Source organism: Dama dama, chromosome 15 (genome assembly GCF_033118175.1).
Source record: "Dama dama isolate Ldn47 chromosome 15, ASM3311817v1, whole genome shotgun sequence".
In the NCBI taxonomy this organism is placed as follows: Eukaryota; Metazoa; Chordata; class Mammalia; order Artiodactyla; family Cervidae; genus Dama; species Dama dama.
The window spans coordinates 5,627,390-5,655,209 of NC_083695.1; the positions used below are offsets into that span (position 1 = coordinate 5,627,390).

A 27,820-nucleotide genomic window follows, 5' to 3' on the forward strand; every position below is an offset into this window, starting at 1 on the left:
AATAATCTAAATAGCCAAATCTGTGTCCCCAACTTGTTTGTTGAAATGTATGCAGCTAATAAAACACTGCATATTTTCAAAAAAACAATAAAATAAAATGTGTGAGCTGTGCTCTGTCGCTCAGTCATGTCGGACTCTTTGTGACCCTTGGGACTATAGCCTGCCAGGCTTTTCTATCCATGGGATTTCCCAAGCAAGAATACATGGCAACTGATTATTTGAAAAGCCAAAACAGACACAAAATACAACCCAAATTAGCAGAGTAAAAGTCAACTAAAAGCTAAAAGACAAACTGGGTCTAATTCCTGATTTGGCCCAGTGACTGCCAGCTTGCTACTTCTTGTTATGCCATCTCTTTTCCTCACTTCTCATCTCAGTGAGGAAGCATCTCCTACAGTTTTCCAGTATCTCTTCGTTCACTAGCTCTTTTGTAGGTATTATGTAGCTTCTTAATACTGTGACTAAGTAGAACTTAAGGGAAACTCACTGACTACAAGCTGTTTTCTGCTGTGCCATGCCACTCAACCCATCTTTGACCTTTACCTTTAAAAGAGTACATCCTTTGGAGGAGGCAGATTAAATCTCCCCAGTCTGGAGGTTGGAAACAATTTCTAAGACATCTTCTATAAGCCCCTTCTCTTTGCATTGCATTCCATCTACAACCTTCTCAGGCCATCGTCTCCCCATCCTTCCCCCTTCTCTACCTTCAATGACCAAAATGGGTATCAGTATCTTCGTTAAGAACCTGGGCTTTGGTTTCCCAGGCTGTCTAGTGGTTAAGATTTTGCCTTCCAATACAGGGGGTATGGGTTTTCTTCCTGGTTGGGGAGATAAGATCCATCATGCCTTGCAGCCCAAAACCCAGAACATAAAATAGAAGCAATATGGTTACAAATTCAATAAATATTTTAAAATGGTTTACATAAAAAAAAAAAAAAACTTAAAAAATAAAAGGAACCTGGGCTTTAAAGTCAAATGCATTGGGGTAACTACCTGCCCTGCCACTCACTCACCAAATAATTACTTAAGTCTCTTTGTATCTAAATATTCTTATTGGTAAAATGGGTTTGATAGGTGGGAAAGCTGAATGGAAAAAGAAATCAGAGTCTGCTTTATCCTTAACAGCAAATATTAGCAAGAGGTACTCATTTTATCATTATATGGTTCTAATTTCCAGGGAATTCTCCCTGAATTTGAGCTAAAATGTCATCTGCTGGCCCCAGTATTACTTATTAGGATTGAAGCAATCATGTTTCATCTTAAATGTAATCTCAGAGTGAATAGCGTGGCTGGATTCATGTGGAAAGGGGATTTACTATCACCTCTTTTCTTCTGGATACTGACTGCATTTCTTTTCCCATTGTCTGGGATCACATATGCCATAGAAAATAGTAGTGACTGATATTAATGACTCATATTGAGCTCATTGATACATCAGATCTTCTAAACTTTGATTTTTGAACCTAAGTGTAGAACCTTACATTTTTTCCTCCCCAAGTCTTAGTGGAAAAAATATATTTCATATAAAAGTCAGCAAATAATCTCCTCTAGATATAAATTACCTGTCCATGATGTTGAAAGGGAAACTAAAAGTAACATCTGTATGTCCTTGTTTAAATATTTTATCCATTTCTTTACTCTTTTTTTTGGAGGAGGGAGAGGGGCCTGATACTTTTATATGGACAACCAAAGTTTTTTCAGCTCAGTAACACGTGGATAGGCTAAGGATACTGGATTAATCGAAATTTTAGTATGGGAAATTCTTGTTCTTTTATTGATAACTAAATTTTCTGCTGAATTTCTTCCTCTCCCCATGTATGATTGCTGAATCATTCATGCTTCCAGCTAACCTTCTCTATAAAGGCAAACGATAAGGCCTCAAAGGAATGCCAAGAAAAATGAGAATCCAACAGAATTTCTAATAGAATAGGTAAGAAATACCCATCAATAACTATAACTTAAGTCAGCATGGATCCTTGGGTGTTATAAAGGTACTGTTACGGAATGATTATGGAGGTAAATACCATAGTCTCCATTTGTGCCAAGTTTTGAAGGATGGGCAAAAGTTTGGTAAATGGAGGTAAAGAGTATAATGATGATGAGCTTGTGGGCAGAAGGATTAACACTAGTAAAGCCTCCATGTCACCAAAGCACGGTCCTTGTTTGGGGTGCCAAATTTATATTACCTGAAAGTAAGAAGTAAAAAGGTTGAAAAAGCAACAGAAGTAGCTTGGGACAAGAAAGCCACATTGGAAGTTTTGTCCTTAATTCAGTAAGTGGTGGGATCACATGTACTGAAATTTATCATGTCTACTGAAGAGAGGAATCGTCAGTGAATTATGTCTACTGAAGAGAGGAATGAGACAATCACCACAAAACTTAAGGCTCCGATTTAAAGGATGGTCAAAACAACAGAGGTCCCAGAGGCAAGAAGACCATCTAGCAGTCTGATGAGACAGTCTGAGTGAGAGAGGATAAAGATCTGAATCCATCATAGTAGCCATGAGAATGGAAACCCATGAATTCTGAGATATGGTGATAATATCCCAATATTTTTCTAATCTGCCGCTATACTTTATGTTTAAAAGGTGTGTGTGTATGTATGTGTGTGTTGGAGTGGCTTGGATGATCCATCTAATTTTGGGGCTTTATGAAGACACTTAGATTCCTGATATTTCAAAGTGATAAAAAATGTGAGGTAAAAAAAGATGCCTATATAGTTCTGTAGTCTTCTCATGTATTTATCATTCTTCATTTCCCCTTCTCTTCTTCTCTCCTTCTAGCTCTCCCCAACCATCATCAATAAGGAAGAAGGAGAAAATGAGATTTTATAATCTGATGATATGCAATAACCATAAGGCATGCAGATGGGTGGCATGGATTAAAATTTTAACTTTGTTAGAAGTTGGGTAGCCTTAAATAAATCTTTCAGTATCCTTGAACCTCATTAGTAAAATGAGTGGCAACCCATTTCTGGGGCTTTTGAGGCTACCCTTTGGGGCCAATTTCCCACTGGAGACAAAATAAGAAGCTGGTTATGCCAATGCCTTGAGGGCATTATGCAAGAATCATATACTACTCTTGACTCCAAAGGGCAAGTGAGGTAAGTCTAGTCAGCTCCTGGGGTCTTGGCCATCCGACTCCTGGGATTCATTTTCTACCTTAACTGCCAATGGATTCAGGATACCAAGTCCCAAAGACTTTTACGTTTCCAATCATATGAAAAATCTCATGGTGGAAAATTCTGGGAACCTGTGAGGCTAATGAAGCATAGCAATTCAACAAATAATAGAGCTTTATTTTCCTTTCCCGCCCCTTAGTGACAGCTGGAAGTTTGTGAATCTGCACACAATAAAATACTACAGTGAATCCCAACAGATCATCAGAAATGAATATAATTCTGTTTTACCAATGCAACATCAGGTTCAGACATGCCCCACCAAATCCCACATTTCTTCTAAATTCATCTCCAGAGCATGTTAGCTCAAGGCTCATATTGAAAGTTCTAGTAAACTGTCCCCTCAAGGGCTAATATCTAACATATACTATACTGGTATCATTCAACAAGAGGCTGATTCCACAAGAAAATTCAGAGTTAAGTGTACTGAACTTTATCAAGTTTGAAGTCACTGCTCAAGCTTCGAGGATCAGTGAAAGGCAACACTACACATTCTCACTTAGTCTGTGCTTATTACTGAAGAAGACACCTCGGGTCAGTTTCAAAGCAGACAGAGAGGGAGGGTGTCTTGAAGTACAATGTGGGTGGATGACCTCGGAGCAGTCTGCTCTGGTAGGCCATTTGTAAATGGCCTAAAATTATGATGCTTTCTCTGTGTCTGCTGCTGCCCACACGTGCACCATGAATCAAGACACAATCACTTCATATGCCAGAATGACAGCAAAGAATGTTAATCACAAAGAAGGGGAACAAACAGTGATTGTGCTCAATTTCTGAAGAGCCTGCCTCAAATTGAAGTAATCTGAAAGTTTTGAAGAGGAAACACCATGGTGACTCTTTCTATTATGCTAACTGATGCTATTTGAAATATGGGAGGAACACACAAATGCAAAAATGAGATTTCTGTTGTCCAGATAGATTTTGTTTGGTGTGACTTTTTGTTTGTCTTGTTACTGTTGTTTTGGCAGCACCACGTGACATAGGGGATCTTAGTTCCCTAACCAGGCCCTGAAATGAAAGCATGGAGCTCTAACCACTGGATAGCCAGGGAATTCCTTGTTAGGTATGACTTTTAAAATAACATCTTTAAAATATTTTCTTTTTTATACCAGGATAACAGTCCATACTTTGTCAGTAAAAATTAGAAATTTAGCATCCTGCAACAGATGAATGGTGTTTGCTTCTGCTGCCCATGTCTTTTTCCTCAGGCCAGAAGACCACATTTTGATAATGATATTTGCTTCTTTAGAGAATTTTCTTTTGTATACTATCTGTCACTTTCCTCCAAGTATCAGTTTGTCAGGAGTTCAACTGGAAATGCAGACCTGACTGCTTCTTTGGGCATGATTAAGAATAGGAAATCAATGCCCTGTCAAGAGGCCAAGGGCTGTCATCCAGTGACAGGTTCTTGAATAAATTATGGGGCATAGAGAACAGGTTAACTGGGTGAATTCTTTAATTTACACAGTGTCCTAAGATAATTGACTTCTTAATATCTTTAATAGGATGCAAAAAAGAAAAAAAGAAATAAAAAACCACAACCAAAGGAAACCCATGTATTTCTGAATATACACATAAAAGTAAATTTATAGACAACTGGAAGGATACACCCAAAATTGAAGAGTGTGGTTACATCCAGGGAGGGGTGTGATACTAGAGTGCTAGTCAAAGAAGATGTTCATTCCCTCTTGACTGTTTGAGGTTTTTGGAGTAAGAATGTATTTCTACAGTACTGTCAAAATTAACAATAAATAAAATGTGCAACAATTTCAGCAATGACTTTAAAACTGAGGCTGAGGCTGGACTGGCTCCGCACCAGACCATGATATTCTTCCTAGAAGGCTGGAAGGAGAGCCCATGTCTATCTCCTTTCATCTCTCTTTCCCTCTCCTCCTCCAGCTCTGGGGCGCTGTGCAAAAGGACAGCTCACATCCCACACTGAATTTAGTCTCAAACCTCTCAAAGCACTTACGGATTCGCTGGCCCCTTTGTACGTCACTTTACCCGTGCCTCTCTGTTTAAAGGATAGATAAGAATGCCTGGACCCTCAGGAGGTTCTCATCACTGACCCTGAAAGTTTCAAAGCATTTAAACAGTTAGGAATGCAAATGGTAATGTTGCTCCCAAGCATTCTATTCTGAGAGAGCACTTCCCAAAGGCCAAAGAACTGTCCCTAGAAAACCTAAAAGATGTGGTTGATGACCATACAGGACCACTGGAATAAATATTTCCCAAACTGAATGTATAGTCTATAATACTTTATTATTTAATCATCTCAAATCATCCTTAATTATGAGTCAGATCTAAGGACAGTGAAAGTGGCTTTGAATTAAGAGTCACCCAAACTATCAGCACAATTATTTCTTTCAGTTTTTATTTTAGATAGCAATAAGGTTGATTTACAAAGCTGTATTAGTCTCAGGCGTACAGCAAAGTGAATCAGTTATACACGTATCTGTTCTTTTTCAGATTCTTTCCCCAAATAGGTTATCACAGAGTCTTGAATAGAGTTCCCTGTACCAGCACAATTATTTACTAGCATGGTCTGGGGCAAGTTGATTAGCCTTGATATTCTTATTTACCAAAGGAGACATAATAATACCTACCATGCCTTTCCTGTGTGGTTATTTGGAGGGTCAAGTGTTTTGAAAATACCCTGAGGGGTGATCAGAGGGAAGGGATATTTACTTTGCATTCTATATTTTTAAGGATGTAGCACTCCCTTATTTTTGCTCCTCCTCTTAGAAAATAGCTTTAATTTTCTAGATGACATGACACTTTGCTTGACAAATTCCTTGGTCTAAGTTGGTTTTTCTTAATTATTCTCTGAATATATAAAAAAATCCAGCTGCATTTTTTGAAATGTCAGTTTCCCAGAAAATCCTTTCCAATTTCTGCAACAAGAGCTCTCTCCTTTACTTATTACAATGTTTTACACATAAAAGGACCCATAGTATTTTACAGGGCTTATGGTTACCAGTACAAGAACTGTGTGTGTGTGTGTGTTGGGTGTTGGGGGTGGGCTGTCATACAATGGGGGAATTTCCTGGTTCTGGAGGGAGAAGATTCCATTGTTCATGTAGTTACTAACTGTCTATGTGACCATCCGACAAATCACTCAACCTCCCTGAGAGTGCTTCCCTTCATCTGTACATTGGGATAAAGCTTCACTGGCTCCTGTGCGGTAAGGAACAAACGAGATCAGTTTCATACAAAATGGGTGTGGCAATTTTAAAGAGTTTATAAATGTTCAGGGGAACAGTGAAAAAAGGAGTGCGTCTGCCATGTGTTCCGTTCCGGTTACAGCCAACATGATCTCTACATATTGCTATGTTATCTAAAACTGCAAGAAAACAGATGGTATTTGTGTAGCTTGGCATCTTTAACCACAAACATCTGTTTCTGATCAAATCTCTCTCTTCTGCCCAAACACCTTCCCTGGTCCTCACAATCTATAATCAAGTTGAAGCTCTGTTGCCTATGATTGTCAGACTCTAAGCTACCCTTCTAACTTTATGCCCCATGCTTGCATTGCTGCTGCTGCTAAGTCACTTCAGTCGTGTCCAACTCTGTGTGACCCCATAGACGGCAGCCCACCAGGCTCCCCCGTCTCTGGGATTCTCCAGGCAAGAACACTGGAGTGGGTTGCCATTTCCTTCTTCTGCATTGATTACGCCCCATTCTTTAGTCAAAGCAAACTGCTTCTTGTGCACTTAATACTTTCTGAAATTTCCTACATCACTGTTTATCCATCACTTAGCACACTGTCTTCCATTTTTAAATGCCCTGGTTTTTAGGACAAAATTCAAATATCACGCTTTCATGATTTTTGAGTCCTACATTCTGAAGTACTCTCCCTGTTCTTCAAAATTCCACAGCATGTTGCCATTTTACTATTTCTACCTTTCAACATTATTATATATGCACACAATGTATCTTCCCAATGACACTAAATTGGAGGGTAGAACCCAGTCTGTTCCAGTCTCATAGTAGCTATATGGTGTGGGCCACTGCGTCGCTTAACAAGAGACTTAGCAAACGGAGAATATTCATTCTCTGAGACAGTCAGACAGACAGACAGGGGCTACTTTCAGTGGATACAGATAAGAGATTATCAAAAGGAGACCTCCAACTCTAAACCTCTTTAGGAGATTGGGAACTTGAGACAAACAAGTGAAATCAGCAATGGATGAAATTCTAAAGGAGAAACATTTAGTAATGGTTATGCGATTGTGTAGTTAAGTGCTTAAGCACAGAGCTATTTTGCAGGAACTCAAATTCACTACAATCACACAGGTTTTACTGCTGTGCTTCTCAGCAGTGTTCTGAGGAATCTAACCTAAGACTTATGTAAGGTCATGGAGCCGTTAAGTCTCTGGAATTAATTGGTTGCAAATATCTGTCAGGGTTTGCCACTTTCTAAGGAGCAAGGCAGGGCTAAGAGAGGGAAGCAGTGAGGACTTGCACCTGATCCCTTCTCCAGGGCCCCTTCTAGTTTAAAACTAATTGGCAATGTCAGGTACAGGACAATTTGGAGAGAATAGTCTGGGCTCATGATCTCTACAGCTTCATCCTAATTTTGCAACTCCCTGGGCGTTTTTTTTCTTGGGCTATCTTAAGGGATGTGTCAAAGGTATCATTTTATTGGTTCTAAAGGGACTCTTCAAACAGTAAGCATGGAAATGAAAGAAAAGCAATATGTGTTCCCACGGCTTCACACCCTGAGGCACTACAGATCCTCAATTCCTGGCTTAGCTGGCATTTCAGTGGGAGACACATGAAGCTCTGGGCAAAAGTGTTCCATTTCTTCTCCCACAACCCTCCCACAATGCATCTCTGACAGCAGGAAATGACGTTGACTATGTGTTCAAAAAGATTCCTCACCCCTCTATCCATCTTACATTTTAAGAAACTTTCCTTTTGTTATTGATCTCCATACACATCCACGGTGCTCCTTCCAGGAATCCTAGGAGACTCTGCTGTCAGGTGAAAAGGAGCTCTGAAGTTTGTGTCTGGGGATGGTGGGAGTGAATTTGGACCCCATACTTGTAGCAGAGGAGGGTGCTAAGGACAGACTGGCTCCTCTCTCAGCTCCAAGGCAAGAAAAATACTGGAATCGGAACCACATAATCACAGGGTTTCTTATATTTTTATCAATTGGAATATATTTATATTCTGAGTGTTTAAAAAAAAGAGAAAAAAAATGATTTGATATGGCTTCATTCAGCAAACACGGTGCCAGGCTCAGATGCTTGGCCAGGCAACAGAATGGAGAAAAGCATACTTCCTCTAGAGCTGCACCCTTTCTTGGTCTGCGGATCAGATTTTGGTTTTGAAATAGCTGAGGGAAACAGGACTAAAATAACTTGCATTTCCTGATGTTTTGTTAAGTCGTCTAATTCTCACTTGTGGATTTGCTGGTTGGGGATCTGGTCACCTGCACTTTATCATGATGAAGCTAGGGATTTCCCTGGTGGTCCAGTGGGTAAGACTCCATGCTCCCAATGCAGGGGGCCCAGCTTCATTCCCTGGTCAGGGAACTAGATCCCACATGATGCAACTAAAATTCCTGCATGCCACAGCGAAGACTGAAGATCCTGTGTGCTGCAACTAAGACCTGGCACAGCCAAATAAAGTAAATATTAAAAAAAATGAAGCTAATATTCCCCTTGGTTAAAACAAGAGGTAATACCAGGTGACTGGCTGGAATCTGTGGCCAGTTCTATCCACAAAATGCCGTCCGTGCCTGTGTACACATGGCACTGAATGCCTTCTTCTCTGCTAATGTACCTCCATCGACTCAAAAGAAGCTGACCTCTAAATAACCCTGCCTGAGTACATTCTTTCTGCACTGAATATATTATTGTGTATGCATGCATGTATCCTTTTGCACTGACTTTATGGGCTGTACATGGTATTATTTCCTGGATATTTTGATACAGTTTTCACAGGGAAAACAAATGGGTTTCTGGGGACATTCCCAGAGCTCCATGAATTCAAATATAAGATAAGGAGACTGATTTATTCCTCTCATACTAGTTGATTCTTCTTACATAGTTTCAAACTTTGTCCCTAGAATTGGAAATGATTCTTGAATTGGCCTTTTATAAGGTAGGTTCCCTGCCTGTCTGGCAACACCACTCTTTCTACCTAGGTCCTGTCCTCTGGAAAGCTCCCTGTGACACGCCTCAAAAACCTGCTTCAAGATATTGACTATAGTTCCCTGTGCTATATAGTAAACTTTATAACCTATACTGGAAAATAATCTGAAAAATAATGTATGTATATATGTATAACTGAATCACCTTGCTGTGCACCTGAAACATTGTAAGTATACTTCAATAAAATATATATATTAAGAAAAACAAAGTTATTATAAAAAAAAAAAAAAAAACCTGCTTCATTTTTTCCTATGCATGTGATACTTACTTTTTAAAATGAGACCTAATGCATTGTTCTGCTTTGTTTTCCAGTGATGTAACTTTTTCTTATCCCTTACTAGATTACAAACCCTTTAAGGGCAAGGAGCATGTTTACATACCTATGTTCTCAGTGACTGGCACGTAGGTGGTTGATTCATATTTTTTACATTCAATTTGAAGATAAAACTCTAAAGATTATTTTAAAAGTCTTTAAGGTGTTCTTTCAGTTGATGAAAAAGATGTGTCAGGGATATGGCTGGCTATTTCTCTAAGAAGACAATACATGAAACATTTAGACATCAAGAAAGTGATCTGTGTATAAATGTATGGTATATGATATGTATAGAAAATGACTTCAAGGAAAATACTAAAAGTGCTTATCTCTGAGATGGGGTTATAGGTCATTTTTCTAAATACTGTGGTGCAATATGATGAATATATGTCTTTGATATAATGCTGCTGCTGCTAAGTCGTTTCAGTCGTGTCCGACTCTGTGCGACCCCATAGATGGCAGCCCACCAGGCTCCCCCGTCCCTGGGATTCTCCAGGCAAGAACACTGGAGTGGGTTGCCATTTCCTTCTCCAATGCATGAAAGTGAAAAGTGAAAGTGAAGTCGCTTAGTCGTGTCCGACTTTTTGCAACCCCATGGACTGCAGCCTACCAGGCTCTTCCGTCCATGGGATTTTCCAGGCGAGAGTACTGGAGTGGGTTGCCATTGCCTTCATCAAATGATGATAAATTCTAGTCAGAAGACAGATACAAGTTCTTCCCATCAGTCTCCTACTTGTTATGAATATTAATGGTTGAAAGAGGACATTCAAAGAGTTAGTTCATTTAATTCCAATACTTCATGATAGAATTCTTAGAGGTAAGAATTTAATGCAGAATTTACTGGTCCTAGAAAAGAAGTTATAAAGTGGCACAAATGTGATGCAGCTTTGGCAGTTGGAATCCATGAAGCTTACAGATTTGACATTGAGTCCTTTCACTCCCATTTCTCATCTTCAATTTCTGTAAAACTGAATTGCAGTGATTTATACACATGTTCACTGATTCTTCATCAGTGGGCTTTTAACTTTTCAGACTATGTTTTACAGAAAATAAAAATTCTACTTTGTGATTCAGTGCACACACATACCAATTCTACTGAGAATAAATTTCATGTGACAATATCCTCACTTTGTGGGAGGTGTTCTAATGTTTTCTATTCTATACTATCTAAATAAGTAAAAATGCTCCTCCAAATCTACTAAATTGATTTCACAACTTGAATTGTGAAAATCACTGTTTGCATGTGGACATGGAAGGGGAAGAAGAGGATGGGATGAATTGGGAGGTTAGGACTGACATATAATACACTACCATGTGTAAAACAGATAGCTAGTGGCAAGCTGCTATATTGCACAAGAAGCTCAGCTCAGTGCTCTGTGATAACCTAGCGGGGTAGGATGGAGGTGTGTATATACACAAGCACATGCACACACACACACACACACACAGAGCTAATTCACTTTGTTGTACAACAGAAGTTATCACAACACTGTAAAGCAATTATACTCCAATTAAAAAAAAGAAAACCACTGTTTGAAACTCTAAGGACTTTGAGGTCAAGAACCAGTTTTTATTCATCTCTATCTTGTAATGCACATTCACACATAGAAAAAAGTCAAGAAATGTTGTTATATAAATATTTTTTTCTGAGTAAAAGGAATAATCTCTTGGACAGCACTGCCCAAACCATCTTCTGATTTCTCCCTCTGTATTTTATGTGCTGCAGAGAACATAGTGGGAACTGGACAGTTGCGTGCTGTCCGCAGTTTCTAGACCCCAGAACCTAGAAAAGACTCATACTTCATTGCCTTCATTGAAGGAAGGAAGGAGAAAAGATTTTTTTTTTTTTTTTTAAAGAAAGAAAGGCAGCCAGCTCTGTTCATTCCAAACAAAAGGCATAGGACTGAGCTAGCAAGGAGAAGCCAGAAAGACTGAAGATCTGCCGAGTTTCATGTTGGCCTTGAGAACTCCATGTGATTAATATTTCATCATTGCTAGACAAAACACTGCTAGCAGGGAAAGATGTTCAATCAGAATGGCAATTTAAGGTAAAAGGGTACTTCTTCCTTGATCCCTAGCCCCACCACCTGAATCTTCACCAGAGATGGGCTCAAACATCTCCAAGTATGTGTGCTCAGTCACTTCAATTGTGTCTGACTCTTTGCAACCCTATCAACAGTAGCCCACCAGGCTCCTCTGTCCATGGGATTCTCCAGGCAAAAATACTGGAGTGGGTTGCCATGCCCTCCTCCAGGGGACCCTCCTGACCCAGGGATCAAACCTGTGTCTCCGGCTTTGCAGGAGGATTCTTTAGTGCTGAGCCACCAGGGAAGACACTTTCCAAATAATGAAAGCCAACTAATTTGCTAGGAACCAAAGCATGCCCATATCTTCATTTGCTTTTCCTATATCTTTGACTTTAACTACACAACTGTGTGTCCATGTTAAAGTTTAGTCTAAACAGATTGTTTTAAGAACCTTTCATATTCAAGCCATATTCAATGAGTGTCACTGAGAACTTGATCCATATCAGGCTCAGTGCTAAATATCATGAAAGACAAGTGAAACCTGAATAGCTCTCAGACCGTTTGGTACAGGCAGCCATGTACACAGTAAGCTTTGCTATGGCATTTCTTTTTTTTTTTTTTAATTATCTTTTTTATTTTTATTTATTTATTTTTCCATTTATTTTTATTAGTTGGAGGCTAATTACTTTACGATATTGTAGTGGTTTTTGCCATACATTGACATGAATCAGCCATGGATTTACATGTGTTCCCCATCCCGATCCCCCCTCCCACCTCCCTCTCCACCCAATATGCTATGCTATGGCATTTCAAACGTCGGACCATACATCTGAGCAAAGGGCCATGCATACACAGATACACAGAAGAAACTAGAGGGTTATGGTGGGGAGTTGGGTATTTCCTGGGCATTTAACCATGTACCACTGTGTTTATTCTCTAATTGTTGAGAGTATGTAAAGCTTCCTCAGTGCTTGTGATGTGGAATTAAATAGCTGGAAGGAAACTCAGGTTATTTACCCCCAAGCCACTGATTTTATTATACATGAAGAAACACAAGTATAAATCATTTGGTTAAAAGGGTCTTTTCCCAAGGATTGGAGAGAATTCATCCTATTTGCATATAGATAGAAAGCAATCTTCCTGCTGCTGTTGTATAGACTGGCACTTAGTCAAAAAGAAAAACAGCTCACTGTTTATTTAAATTGAGCAGGAAGGAAGTGCAGGAGCAGGTGGGTGGACCCGATAATCTCACTATTCAGGACACAGAGGAGTTTAGTGTAAAGGTAGCTTTGATTTGGACCCCTTCCAAGGGAACTGAGCTACAGGAGTACCAGGAGGACTTGGTAATAAGGCAGTTTTATGCCAAAAGTCATCACAAACCAGGGCCTTTGGACACCAGGGTGTTTTAATTCAGTCACGAACAGCACATAGAGAAGGTCTTCCCCTTCTCTGGGGTTTAAAAGAAAATTCTCCTTAGTTGGTGAACTAAGGAATTCCTCTGTGGTAACAATAAATTTGGGGGGAGAGGCCACCCCATGAATAATACCATGAGTCTAAGGGTATCAGGGGCTTTCCAGGTGGTGCTAGTGGTAAAGAATCTGACTGCCAATGCAGGAGACATAAGAGACGTGGGTTTAATCCCTAGGTTGGGAAGATCACCTGGAGGAGGGCAGGGCAACCCACTCCAGTATTCTTGCCTGGAGAATCCCCATGAAACAGAGGAGTCTGGTGGGCTATAGTCCTTAGGGTCACACAGAGCTGGACACAACTGAAGCAACTTAGCACATAAGGGTATCAGCCTTCTTCGAGGGGTCTTGTTTTGACCTCCTCTGGGATAAAGATCATAGCATAATGTAAGATTGAAAGAGGATCTGAGAAGTCACTGCCTGGAGAAATTTGAGCAGCCTTTCCTCTCAGGCGCTAGTTCCCAATTTCCTCGGACATCAAACTCTGGGTTGTAGGACTCCACTGAGTGTAGACCATATCCATCCTAGTGACAGAACAGGCCTGGGTGTCTTTGCATGAACAGGCAAGAAACTCACTGAGAAAGAGCTCATCCCGAATGAGGACAGAGTCACGGTAATAAGCTCAATTCAAGGAAAAAGCACTTCCAAGGGGAGGGAGCGAGGCATCTAACTATGGCTCAACCCCACTCAGTCACATGAGGAAGATGGACCCAAATCATGTCAATACAAAAGCCGAGTCACACTAACTTTCTGGGAGAGTTGAGCTCTAAGGTTTTGCAGCTTTTGCAATTGTATCCTGCACAATGGACCTAGTGGCAATGTCCCTGTTGCTCAGGAAGGTCAGGGTACCTTTCTTAACATGCTCTTAATAAGGAAGGGATCCAGTGGAGGGTTTCTATCTGTCTAAGAATGAAGACAAATGCTAGCAGTTTTGCAAAGGAAAAAAAAAATAAGTCAAAGTTGAACGAGTAGTCATGGAAATCCAGATGTTCTCACAGGCAGCATGGACACCAATAATCATTTGCTTTTCACACAAAGTGGCAGCTTTTGTCTCCATTTGACAAAATTATAATTGAAGAACAAGAACAGGACAAAAGGTAGTTGGCTGGAAGCTAACCCATGGAGAGGCATTGCTTCCTCCAGAAATCAGGAGGTCGGCATTACAAGGGAAGGACTGCATGGATTCACATGCAGCAGGTCTAAGTGATTTTACCATAAAACATGAAGTGACACATTCTGTCCAAGACCACAAGCAGGGAGAGTTAATTTTTTCCCTCATTTCCATAAAGGTCATGAGAAAAAAAATGAGCATGACAGCTGAAGCAAAAATGTAATGGCCTTGTCGTAAATACATTGAGAAAGCGTATCACATAAAGAATGCTGATGTCCATTTGCTTTTGAGGAAGGATGCTTCTAAGAGGAAAAAAGAAGTCTAGCTATTTATTTCTTTAAAAGTTTTACTGCTTATTTCTGATAAAATATACAAATATTGCCTTCAAATAGTTCTGATCATCACATGACACTTAGTAAATTATGTCCCTAGAATGCTGTGAGCATCCCACAGGTGGGCTTTAGCTCCATGTCAGGGCATCTCCAGACCTCACCTCTGGTTCAAACTTCTGACTTCATTTTCAGAGAATGGATATTTGCCAAGGTAACTTTGGAATGATACATAATCCCCTTCCTTGGGACTCGCAACAGTATGGATTCCATAATCTCTTTGATATGCCTTCTGCATTGGAGACAAAACTGCAGTGGATGCATTTGCATTTTTCTGCTCTTATGTGTTAAAATTGCCAGAACATCTACCATCATAATTGGGAGTAGCAATATATTTAAAAAATTCTCATACAAAGAAAAACGGTTCCTTCAGGTATTCTGATAATGTGCCTAGTTCCCTCAAGGTGTCAAGAGGATATTTATAAAACACTTGATGCCAAAAGGCTTTCTTGAAGGCATGAACCACAGAGATCAGCGGCCTCCCACCCTACCTTCCTGGCCCACCCAGGCCCTGCAGTGTAACCATGTCTGAATTTCACCTTCTGAATAAACTGCTCATGGAATCAAAGGATTACAGATGGAGAGAAGACCTTAGAAAGCATTTGATTCAGTATCTTCCATTGAGAGTTGAGAAAACGCAGAGATGAACTGATTCCTCCAAGAGTTTCCTGGCTCCTGTATCGTGTTGTGGGAGCAAGCCCCTTCTTATGATTCTTGGCCCAGGCTCTATCCTTGGAGCTAAGCTGCTTTTACCCACCTCTCTGTCTGACACGTGATGGGAAAGTAAATAATGCAATACTGTATAGCTCTGACGTTTCTTAAATGAACTTTTAGAATACAAAGCCCACGTTGAAAAAGAAAAACAAACAAACCAACAAACAAAACTCATCAAACACAAAGAAACACAATTTAGAAAAATTCCTCATGAAGTGAACAGGGGGATTTTCTGCCTCCTCAGTCTACCAGTACTAATTGTTCCGAAATTGGGACAGAAGCAACACAAAATAAAAACACAGTAGTTTCAGGGCAGTGAGAGGCTATAGAGAGGTCCTGCAGAGATCACATGTTGGCAGTGCCCACAGTCCAAGTGTCTCATCTGTCCCCCATCACCCACACAAGTCACCATATATATGGCCTCGCTTTCTTGTAAGCAATTCTCATTTCATTGTGTTCCATAGAAACATTTCATTTCTGAATCTTGGGGATATAACATTAAATTTTACATATGCTGTTTAAGTGAAGCAGGTTTTGACTGAGGGTGAAGGATAAAGTAATACAATATATTTGCTAACACTTTACATATATTATCTCCTTTAATCCTTACAACAACCTCGAGAAGTACATATTTTAATGTTTATATAACAGATGTTGGAATAGAAACTCAGAAAGAATCTCCCCAAAATACACGGAGCCAATAAATAAGCAGGATGGGAGTAACTGAGTTCTTTCTGTTGAAAATTCATGGTGTTATAAAAGGCACATTTCACAGTCTGTCTTAAATCACAGTTTCAGGGCATGGGCATCATTTTACCATTAAAAAGAATTCTTGGAAAGAGACACAGATATTTTAAATATTAAACCTTCTTCAAATTCTTTAAAAGGAGAGGTACAGTATTTGAGCAGGGAGAAGGAATGATAATTATAAGGAAGTCCTATTCAGCTTTCCACGTGTCAGGCAATGCCCCAAGTGCCTATCAGACATGAATTCATATGCTCTTCATAGCAATCCTGTGAGGGACATACTGTTGCCATCTCCTTTTCAGAGATGAACAAAGTGAACCCAAGTGAGGTTGAATCATTTGTTCAAGATCACACAGTTAGTAAGAGGGGGAGTTGGGTTTGAGATCCAGGTGGTCAGAGACCTTGCTGTGCCCACTCTGTTGGCTGCCTTTCCCAGCCCTCCCCAACCTGCACGCAGATAAGGCAGGTAGGAGGGTTTTTAAGGAAAGCTGGTACAAAAAGAAATACCAAAGACTGATAGACTGAAATTGATCTGAAAATAAATGCTTTTTAAATATGAAAAGCATAACACTGTATTAGAAAACAGGTGTTTTCAAACCCCAAGGTTGCTGGAATAACTCTTGACCTCAAATGGAAACTAAGCTAATCAAGTTTGAAAGTTGTAAAGTTCTTTGGTGACAAGAAAAAGAAAGAAAGAAAGAAGGAGTCAGGGGAATGGAAGGAGGGGGGATGGAGAGAGGAAGAAGAGAGGAAAGACAGGAAGGAAGGAAGAAAATAAACTGGCCCTTTGAACAAGCTGTTTCCATAGCTTCTGGAAGGAGAATAATATAGATTCTCAGAGTCCGCAATTTTTCTTACCTTATAATTAAATAAAGTGAGACTCAGAGAAGCTATTCCAGTACTCTTGCCTGGAAAATCACATGGGCAGAGGAGTCTGGTGGGCTGCAGTCCATGGGGTCACGAAGAGTCGGACACGACTGAGCGACTTCACTTTCAGTTTTCACTTTCATGCATTGGAGAAGGAAACGGCAGCCCACTCCAGTGTTCTTGCCTGGAGAATCCCAGGGGGAGCCTGGTGGGCTGCCGTCTATGGGGTCGCACAGGGTCGGACAGGACTGAAGCGACTTAGCAGCAGCAGCAGCAGCAGCAGCAGAGAAGCTAAGATTCCCACTGTTGGAATTAGAATTGCTAGTTCCATGCATAGCTACAGTTAAACAATCCAATTCACCACATAGGTTCATTTCTTTCACAAAAGGATGGAAATAAGTTCACACCAAACCAAACCAGGCAACAACAAAACAAAAGCAATCTGGCATAAAGGACATTTCAGGAAAGCAATTCCCTGCATACCTATTGTGGCAAATCACACTTTGCTTGTCTACAGAATCTCTACCATCATCTACTGTCCCTTAGTACCTCCAGCTCATTGGCGGGTGCCCATGGCTCGACTTCAAATATACCCAGAAACCTAGTCAAAGCTGTGATCATCTCCCACAACAGCTTCCTGTGTCATCTACTTCTATCACCTTAGGCCTCACACCACACATTATACTGATAGCAGCCAGAGGGGGCACTTAAAAACATGAATCATCTCTTTCTTCAGCATAAAACCACTCCAATTTCTTCCTATTCCATACAGCAAAATCCAAATCCCTGTTACATCTCCTAGTTACCTTCCTGAATATCCTTCACATCATCCTTCCCCTTACCCACCGCCACATAGCCTGTATATGCTGTTCTGTGATCACTCCAAACATGCTCCCACCACAGGGCCTTTGCATCACCTGTCCTCTGTTTCCTGAACTAGTCACTTCCTATACAGCAGCATCACATCATTCAATTTTTTACTTAAATGTCATTGCATCAGAGTCCACTCCTAATTACACCAGATGAGTCATCTTCTTCATGCTATGCCCTCTTGAATAATTTTCCTTCACAGATGTTGCCCTATAATATTAAGTGTGTGTACATGTGTGTATATGTATGCATGTATATTTATGCATGTGTGTTTGTGTATGTTGTGTTTGTTTTTACTAATGGAAACACAAGCTCCACGGGAGCAGGGTCTTTGTTTAACTCATCATTGCATCCTTTGTGTCTAGAACAATGCCTGAAACATAATATGCATGCATGCCAAGTCGCTGCAGTCATGTCTGACTCTGTGCGACCCCATGGGCAGCAGCCCACCAGGCTCCTCTCTCCACGGGATTCTCCAGGCAAGAATACTGGAGTGGGTTGCCATTGCCTTCTCTGAAACATAATAAGTGCTTAATAAAAATGTGTTTGGTGAGGAATGAATACTTTATGACTGTAACAGTGAATTTGAAATGCAAAGAGAAAATTAAATTACCTCCCACATATTATAACACAAAACTTAAAGAATTATATGGTGCACTTTATAATGTTTTCTTATTTAAAGCACATTAAAATTATCCTAGCATTTAGTACTTAGGTACCATAAAAGTCTTTTGCAGTTCAATGTGATATACTGCCAAAAATTTATGGACAATTGAGGTTTTATTGTTAGGTAGAAATTATGTTGAATATTTTTTTAGTGGGTTAAGTTTGTACTGAATTTTTTTTCTTATTCTTTATTCATAGTGAAATTTATTATGGCTTCTAGGTTTATCTGGGCTTCCCTGGTGGCTCAGCTGGTAAAGAATCTGTCTGCAATGTGGGAGACCTGGGTTTGATCCCTGGGTTGGGAAGATCCCCTGGAGAAGGGAAAGGCTACCCACTCCTGTATTCTGACCTGGAGAATTTCATGGACTATCCATGGGGTCACAAACAGTTGGCCACAACTAGGTGACTTTCATTTCACTTCACTAGGTTTATTCAATCACTTAGCAGAAATAATATGAGAAACAGCTAATATTTACTGAAGCCCTGGTCTAAACCTGTCACCTTTTCTAATTCGTTTTATCCCAGTTCTGACGTAGGAACTATTATGACTTCCAGTTTACCAATGAGGACACTGAAATACAGAGAGTTAAAATATCCTAGGGACTTCCCTGGTGGTCTACTGGCTACAACTCCACGTTCCCAGTGCAGAGGGCCTGGGTTCGATCCCTGATCAGAGAACTAGATCCCACATGCTGCAAGGACGATCCTGCATGCCGCAACCAAGACCTGGCACAGCCAAGTAAATAAATAAAGAAATATTTAAAAGAACAAAATATCCCAGTGGAGGCCACAAAGCTCATTAGCAGTGGAGCCAGGGTGACAACAATGTCTTCACACTTCTATATATTTAGTCATCCATTTTTTAAAGGTTTTTAAAATAACATTTCTTAAAAGTTAATGTGTGCATAATAGGAAACCAAAAAACATAATTTGTAGATATATGATTTTGTTAGGATTCATATGAAATACTCTTAGAAATGGAATGATCAAAATAATCAAACCACCTCTCTGAGCAGTACACATTATTTTATTTGTGCTGGTTTAGGAAGAAAGTGCAAGGGGGTTATACCAGTATGTTTACAGTTAGGCAAGATTAACCATTGTCCCATAGGTGTCTCTGCATTTTGTTTTACTTAGCTGTGTATATAGTGTACACAAGTGTAAATCTGTACAAATGTCCAAATTTATAACACTTAGTCTTGCTAGATGTTAAAGAGGTTGCCAGTGTATGACAAAAATAACCGATAAACACATTGTGTATGCTTGATACTAAAATTCATAGGAAAGACTTCTGAAAACAACTGGCGGAAGTGAAATTGTTAAAATCCACTCTAAGCATTACAGATGCTTATTAGACTTGTCCACTGGGTTGATGGAGATGAGAAAGGGCAGGGCTCTTGGCTAGAGTGTTCCTGTTTGGATGACGCTTGGAGACTATAGCCTTTATGTGCAGTGTATTCAGTGCTACTATGTGTATGTAGAGTGGACAAACTTAAATCCTTATTTGAAACATCTAGCCCTTCTAGATGTGTAACAGTACACAACCTATTTTGAAAGCAGAGTGTTAAACATTTTTAAAGTATTTTTTTCTGTTAATTCATAGGAATGGTCGTATTTGAGGAGTGGAATAGTCATCCACTTTTAATTTAAAAACATCTATAATGAAATTACTTGGAGTAGGAAATGGCACTTCAGGATTCTTGCCTGGCAGATCCCATGGACAGAGGAACCCGGCGGGCTGGGACCTGGTGGACAACAGTCCACAGGGTCACAAAGGGTTGGACATGACTGAGCAGCCAAGCATTTTACATAGCTACATGTGTCAGGCACTGAATAACAAAATGTAACACCGTGATGTAGCTCTTACCCTCACATGAAATAGAGAGGCGGCCAAGAGGCCAGGCTGCCCGAGAGGTCAACCCTACGTGGGGTGATGTTTCACTGGACAAGGACTTAGTTCCTCTTCAATTTTAATTCCCATTTAGTGCTGGGGTCATTAAGCATCGTGGAATGATCCAGGTTCTCCCTCATCATTCCCTAGAGTCTTCTTCTGAACATAGAGACGAAAAGGGCTATTTCAGTAATAAGCTGCCTAAACCTTTCGGTTTGGTTCTGTGGGTGGCCTTGAATCTGTAACTCTGCCGTGTGCCACTTTTGCTGCGCTTCAGCCAGGTTTTTCTTGACATCTGAAGAGGCAGTGTCTCTAGGGAGTATATTTTTGTATTTCTCCATATGCTGCTTTTTGTCTCCTCACATATATTGCCAATAAAACTGTGAGTTCCACCACAGGCCAGCTCTGCAAGTTGCGTTTAGTGTTGGCCCAGAAAGACATATATTATTATTTCCATTGGTTCATGTCTTTCCCTCTATTGCAGAAATGCTACTTTCTTTCATTTCCCCTCAAAATACTGATGCACTTTCTCTTTATTTCACTCATATATCTTATATGTCTCATAGGTTTCTTTTATTCATGATTGTGCCTGATTCTACCCTGTTTCAAAAATCTATTTAATAAAGCGTCCTGCTTCTATATTTATCTCAAAGCTTTTCTATTGATTACTTCCCCCAATTCTTTTCATTTTTCCAATCCTGTGGATTAAGGCAAATTTATTGTTGTTGTTTGGTTCTTTGCCATGGTTCTCTCCTTAAAATATCTGCTACATTGACCTTGGTTTAATCAGACTATGACTCCTGCATGACACTGAAACCAGAGGAAGGACAGAGATGCTTTGATGTTGAAAAAATTTCTCTCTCTCTGTCTCTCAGGTAATGTCATTTTGCAACCCCATTTAAATAAATCTATTGAGTTTGTTTTCAGTGTCTAGAGAATATAACAAATGACATTGACATTATAAGACAGCAAAAGAGTCTGATTCACAACTGATTATGTATGAGCAACTGTGTAAAACAAATTTTTAAATTGTGATAAAATACACATAAAAGTTACCGTCTCAACAATTTTTAACTATATATTCAGATCAGTGGTATTAAGTACCCTCACACTGTTGGGAACCATCATCCATCTCAAGAACTCTTTTCATCTTGCAAAATTAAACTCTGTACCCACTCAACGATAACTTCTATTCCTACCCACCTCCCTCATGCCTGACAACCAAGCACTATTTTACTTCTCTCATGAATCTGACTTCTCTAGGTCCCTCCTATTAGTGGAATCACACAGTTTTGCCCTTTGGTGACTAACTTGTTTCACACAGCCTGATATTCTCCGGGTTCATCCACATTGCAACATGTATCAAAATTCTATTCCTTTTTAAGGCTGAATAATACTCACTGTATGAATACACCACATTTTGTTTCTCATTCATCTGTCCATGGACAATGCAACTTAGGTTGCTCCTTTCCTTTAACTACCATGACCAAAGCTGCTATGAACATGGGTGTGCAAGTATCTCTTCAGAGTGTGCAGTCTTAAAAGGCTTAAAGTCACAGAACAACATCAATATGGGACAAGAACTGTGCCCAAGTGCTAAGCTTACTGAAACTACTGAAGTCAGGTGGGAGCTCTGCAGAAGAGGGAATTGTTGAGAGGCACTTTCAAGGTGGCAAGAGATGAGTTTTGAAAGCAGTAGATATGGATGGCTCTTGGTCTATTAGTGTTTTTCACAGAATAATCCTACAAGTTGAGAAATGAGTGAAGTGGGGGACAGAGTGGGAGATGGGCCGTCCTCTAGGCTAGAAGGCACAGTACTGGTCAGAACAAATGAGGCAAACGCTATACAATGGATATAAAACATTAAACACCATGATTTTAATGCTTCTGCAAAGAAATGATGACAATGAAGACATTGTGAGTTTCTCCGAACTAAAGAACCATCCATTGGACTGTACACCTCTTGAGGGCAGGTCTAGCCTATCACTGTCCCCAGTGCCCAGAGAACAGTCCTTGCACTTGTACCCAGGGCACTCAGTGAATACCTGTTGACTGAATACTTTGGCCACCTGATGTGAAGAGCTGACACGTTAGAAAAGACCCTGATGCTGGGAAAGATTGAGGGCAGGAGAAGGGGGCGACAGAGGGTGAGATGGCTGGATGGCATCACCGACTCAACAGACTTGAGTTTGAGAAAACTCTGGGAGGCAATGAAGGACAGGGAAGCCCGGTGTGCTGCAAAGCATCAGACACAGCTTAGCGACTGAACGACAAAAGGCACGTCACATTCACACAATTGAAAAAGATGCTTGTCGCTGATGAAGATAGGCTAAAAGAGAAAGCTTGTGCTGCTGGTTTTAGTTGAAGGAATTAGGGATGACTGGCACAGCTGTAAGAAATGCCAAAAGAACCAGACGTATCAGATCTGAAAAATTAAGAAGGAAGAATCTGTGAGACAAAAATGCTAGAACTCCTTGGCGAGGATTTTGTTTATATCTATTGTCAATACTCAAACATGTTAGCTTTTCTAAGCTACTTTAACTTTTTATAACCAAAGGATATTTTAATAAGGTATTAATTTCTTTCCCTCTGCCCTGAATGTGTTCTCAATCACTATCTTTCTTTTGCAAGGCTCACCCTGTAGTCAATATTTTTGTATTAAGATACTTGCAATTCTAAAGGAAACAGAAACAGACTCACAGACAAAGAAAACAAATTTATGGTTACTAAAAGGGAAAGGGATGGAGGAGGGATAAATTAGGAGTTTGGAATTAGCACATACAAAATAGAAAAGATAAACAACAAGGTCCTACTGTATAGCACATGGAACTACATTCAATATCCTGTAATAAACCATAATAGAAAAGAAAATGAAGAAAGTATATATATGTATTCTGAATCACTTTTCTGTACACCAGAAACTAACACAACATTGTAAATCAACTATTTTAATAATAAAAAAAGAAACAAAAACATTATCCTAATTAAGGACATATTAATTTTGTTTTCTTAGATTATCCTATCTTTTTTTCTTCCAGGGGGATAAAGAAACAATGCATTCATTAATTATCTTCTGTTTATCCACAAACACCAGAGGTTTTACTTATTTATTTTCGTGTAATTGTGATTATGTGCCAGCAATAAATGGATGTCACTGCACTAAAACTGGATACAAAGATTTGATGATTTTGCATGTGAAATAAGCCAAGGCAGAAAGTTTAGTCTATGCTTCCACATTGGAAATGCCCTAGCTAAGACGCCAAGTCCACCTTGTGCATCCTTGCGGCTGAAACGGAAGGTGATAAGTGTTTGCTGCCTATTTCTAGCTCATCTTACCCTTAGCAAGGTGATGAAATGACAAGGTTTTTCAATCTTAGTCTCAGGAGATAAAACAAATGTTTACAGACTTGTGGTTGCCAAGGGGGACGAGGGTTGGGGAGGGATGGATTAGCAGATGCAAACTGTTATATATAAAGTGGATAAAAAACAAGGTCCTACTGTATAGCACAGGGAACTATATTCGATATCTTGGGATAAACCACAATGGAAAGAAATATAAAAAAAGAATGTATGTGTGTGTGTATAAAACTGAATCACTTTGCTGTATAGCAGAAATTAATAGAACATTGGAAATCTAGTACTATACTTCAATAAAATACACTAAAAATGTTTTAAAAACCGAAGATATTTAATAAACATGGCATGAGAAACTGGACTGAAATAAGGCATTGCCATCGTGGGCTGGGGCACCACCCCCTGCCTGGCCTTCTGGCTGGGAAGCATACTGCCATGCACATGCCTCCAGGCACCGGCCCAGGCACTTGGCAGCCTCCAGCTACTCTCAGCATTTATTATTTGGGAGTTGTTTTCTTTAGATGTTTGTGAAAGGTCAGTGTCTGATCTCGTTCCACCTACAGTCACACAGTTATAGTTTCCCACTCTGCATTTGCACTCTTTTAGTATCATTTGACATTCTCTTTGCTTGCCAGTTTTCAATTCCTTTTGGAAAACTATTTTTTCCCAAGTTTGTCATTTTACTTAAAAAATGTGTTCAGGAGCTGTCTACTTTTTCTGTCTTTCCTATTTGAAACACCTTCCGTAAGCCACTTACTTATGAGAAAAATAATTCATTTTATCAGCATCATAAAGTTGTAACTGTTTTTTGAGCTGTTTCTTGAAGATGATCTCAACTCTAAGTAAGCTATTTCACATGGAATCTTTTGAGTGATTAATTAGAATATATTCTCTTGATGATACTGACTTGAGGCTGAGAGGCAAGGGAGTTGGAACTGAGGCTTAACAGTCTACTTGCTGGATACATAGAATGCATAGGAAGTAAGCAAAAGCCAGGCTCAGCCTTGAGCATCCTATAAGTGGCCTTCCTAGAGCAAGGGTAGGGGAATTTGTCATCATCTGCTTGCCAACTTTCTTGGGAACATTAGCTACCATCCTCCTTAAAGGCATCAGGCATGACCACATGGTGCCTCGAGGCCTTTTCTGGTTCTGTTATTCTATAAGGCTGTTGGTTTTTATATTCCCAGCTGAATATCATTATGTTACTGATTCCAAGTCTCAGTTTTTGGAGGACTGATCATCTTATCTGCTTCCTTCAACAAGGATTCTCAAAAATTAGATAACATGATATAGGACACAGTGCCTTGAAATTTATAAACTGCTGAATAAAACTTTGAGTCTATTAGTTTATGTATAATGGCAATGATCTAACTTTGACATATATCTGTGATAAACCTTCCACCATTGGTTTGTAATATTTCATTCCCAAACTTCTGAGTACCTGGCCAAACAATTCTTTCAGATATTAACTTCTCTTCCTCCTTATTATTATTTTAAATTATTTTTTTTTTTTTGATGCCAGAGTTCTAGTCCATTTCTTTGCCAGTTTATAACTGTGGGGAAATGACAACCTTGGGTTTATTTCTTCATGTATGTCCCTTTTATCTTTTTCATTATTATTATTTATTTTTTTCTGTTTGATTGCTACTCTGGGTACCTATGTTAGGTAATAATGCAAACAATGCAAATTTCCAAGGCTCCTCAAAGGCACAACTTAATGAAAAACATTTCTACGTCTCATTTATCAGCAATGGTATTAGCATTCATAATACAAGTTTCACTCCTATTGATTATTTATATTTGTTTATATTTATACTTATTATCAATATTATTTATTGATTATATTATTTTTGTCTTGCATGTTATGATACATGTGGGTATAGATAATAGGAATCCCTGCTTACTAAGGTTATATGGTAATTTACTTAAATATAACTTAAAATTTCTTTCCTAGATTGATATTGAAAAGCAGGATCTGGGTCTCAGTCTGAACTTTTTCTTCTGTTTGGTAATTTTTCTAGTTGCAAAAGTTGTTTGGAGAACTACTCACGGAGTTTCTTGAGAATAACAATTCTTCAATATGCTCATGTTTCATGCTGGGTAAATCATTATCAGTGTACACCCACCTTTACATGTGTTGAAACGGATCCTGGTTAAACAAATGCACAGTCCCTGGAAGGTAGCAAAAAGTTTGTCTCCTGTGACGCCTGGTACTCTTCTTAGCTACCTCTGTGCCAATTTTCTATCTTGGCTTTAGAAACCCAAACACAAGTTATAAGACACTGTTTAGAAATCCCACAATCATAATTAAGTTATATGTATTGTCTTTTGGTTATAAAAGGGCAATTATTATTTGTGTTGGTGGTTGTCATAATTTTTGAATGACATTATAATTTAGCAGATTAGATTTCCATCCAGAAATACTTCCATTAATATTTCTCTTCTATTACTTTCCTAATGTTCAAAGTGCAGTTTTAGAAACCTGTATTCTCATTTTTGGATGTAAAGATTCTGTTCTTAACCTTTAATAGAGTAGTTTCAAATGTGACCCTTTGGGGATTTCCCTGGTGATTCAGTGTAAGACTTCATGCTTCCAATGCAGGGGATGTGGGTTTGATTCCTGGTCAGGGAACTAAGATCCCATATGCTGTGTTGTGTGGTCAAACAAACCAAAAAAAAATTGCCATTTTTCTATTTCACAGTGAAGTGAGCCCTGGTGTGTATGTTAAAGAGCAATGTCTGGGAGATGGCACAGATAAGGTCTGTGTCCCACCCCTACCCTGCCCTTCACCACTGACACTCCCTTGGTACCCAGCCCCAGGTAGTGCAGAGTGGAAAGTGGCCTTAATCAGAATGTGCACCAGAGAATTTCTGGGAATATCTTAATAACTGAAGTGAGTGGGGAGTCACTTCAAGATTCAAAGTAAAGGAAACAGAAGGGCCCTGTTGCCTTGTTCTCTTGGAGACAACTCAGATCTGATCCACGAACTAAAGTAGATTACTGGGGCAGAGGATGGGAAAGCAACTGTCTTTAAATCAAACAAAGATGAGTGTTTATAGGACACTATGATTATAGACTTTAACCACACTATCACTGAAAGAACTGACTGACATTATCCTGAACGATGGAAATACTGTAAAGTAAATAAAGCTGCTTGAATTTTAAGAACATATAGATCTTCTCTACTAGAAACTATAGATCCTTTACTATAGATCCTTTCTGCTAGATTTAGGATGACCATCTAACCTATTAAGTCAGAACAGGTAGCTCTTCCTGCTGTTTGCCTCCTTTTATGGTCTGGAGGGACATCATAAGACAGTAATAAACCTACTTAAATCACCATGGGTTATGCCTTTTCTAGTTTGCCTTCAATTTGATGACATAAAAGAATGTAAAGAAAGAAAAGAAGAAACTTCAGTCAATGCCCCTGTTGCGTGAATCCCAAGTGAACAATATATACAGCCAGCTGGCTATAGCGTCAATGAAATTGTTTAAAGAAATACATAACTGCTTCTGAAATACAAAGCAGAGAAAGCAGACATTTTGGCCACTTGTTTTGCTGTCTGTCTTGAAGATCAATGAGGTATCTTCCTATTTACTGTGCTGTAGGAACTGCTGGTTCTTCTGGGGTTGGGAATTCGAAAATGGATTATCTGAACACCCTGGAGGTCTTGCCCACCTGATAAATACAGAGCGTGGCCTTGTCTATGTCGTGGCTGCCCTAAGAGCTCAGAGGCAGGGGGAGGCCCCTGATGCTGTGTCTAGGAAGTGAGGTCTGTGAATGAGCTGTGAGCAGGGTGGGGACCAGGGTGGGAGGGGAGTAGGCCCCAGACCAGTCACAGAGCTCTTCATTTATGAGAACCAGAAGATGACTGGCAGGGCAAAACACCTCTAGCTTTCTCTGTACTTCAAGCTTCACTGTGAACAACACATTCACAGGATGATGGCATTCTGATTTAGCAGGTCAATATATGTCTGAGCTCATGGTAATAGGACTTCAGTGAGATTTTTTCCATACATGGTTCTTCAATGATAGTGAAAGTGTTAGTCACTCAGTCATGTCAG

The 27,820-nt window shown here is 39.6% G+C and overlaps 1 protein-coding gene across 13 annotated transcripts in view; it reads right to left on the reverse strand.

The window, feature by feature from the left end:
• Nucleotides 1–27,820, reverse strand: part of CHRM3 (cholinergic receptor muscarinic 3) — a 557,245-nt gene that overhangs the window by 66,350 nt on the left and 463,075 nt on the right. Inside the window, exon 1 of one of the 13 annotated variants that reach the window (XM_061161396.1) lies at nt 16,965–16,975. The exons of the other annotated variants lie outside the window; for them this stretch is intronic. The gene's annotated coding sequence lies outside the window, so the exon portion shown is untranslated. Of the gene's footprint in view, nt 1–16,964; nt 16,976–27,820 lie in introns of those variants that run through there. 13 annotated transcript variants of the gene reach the window in all.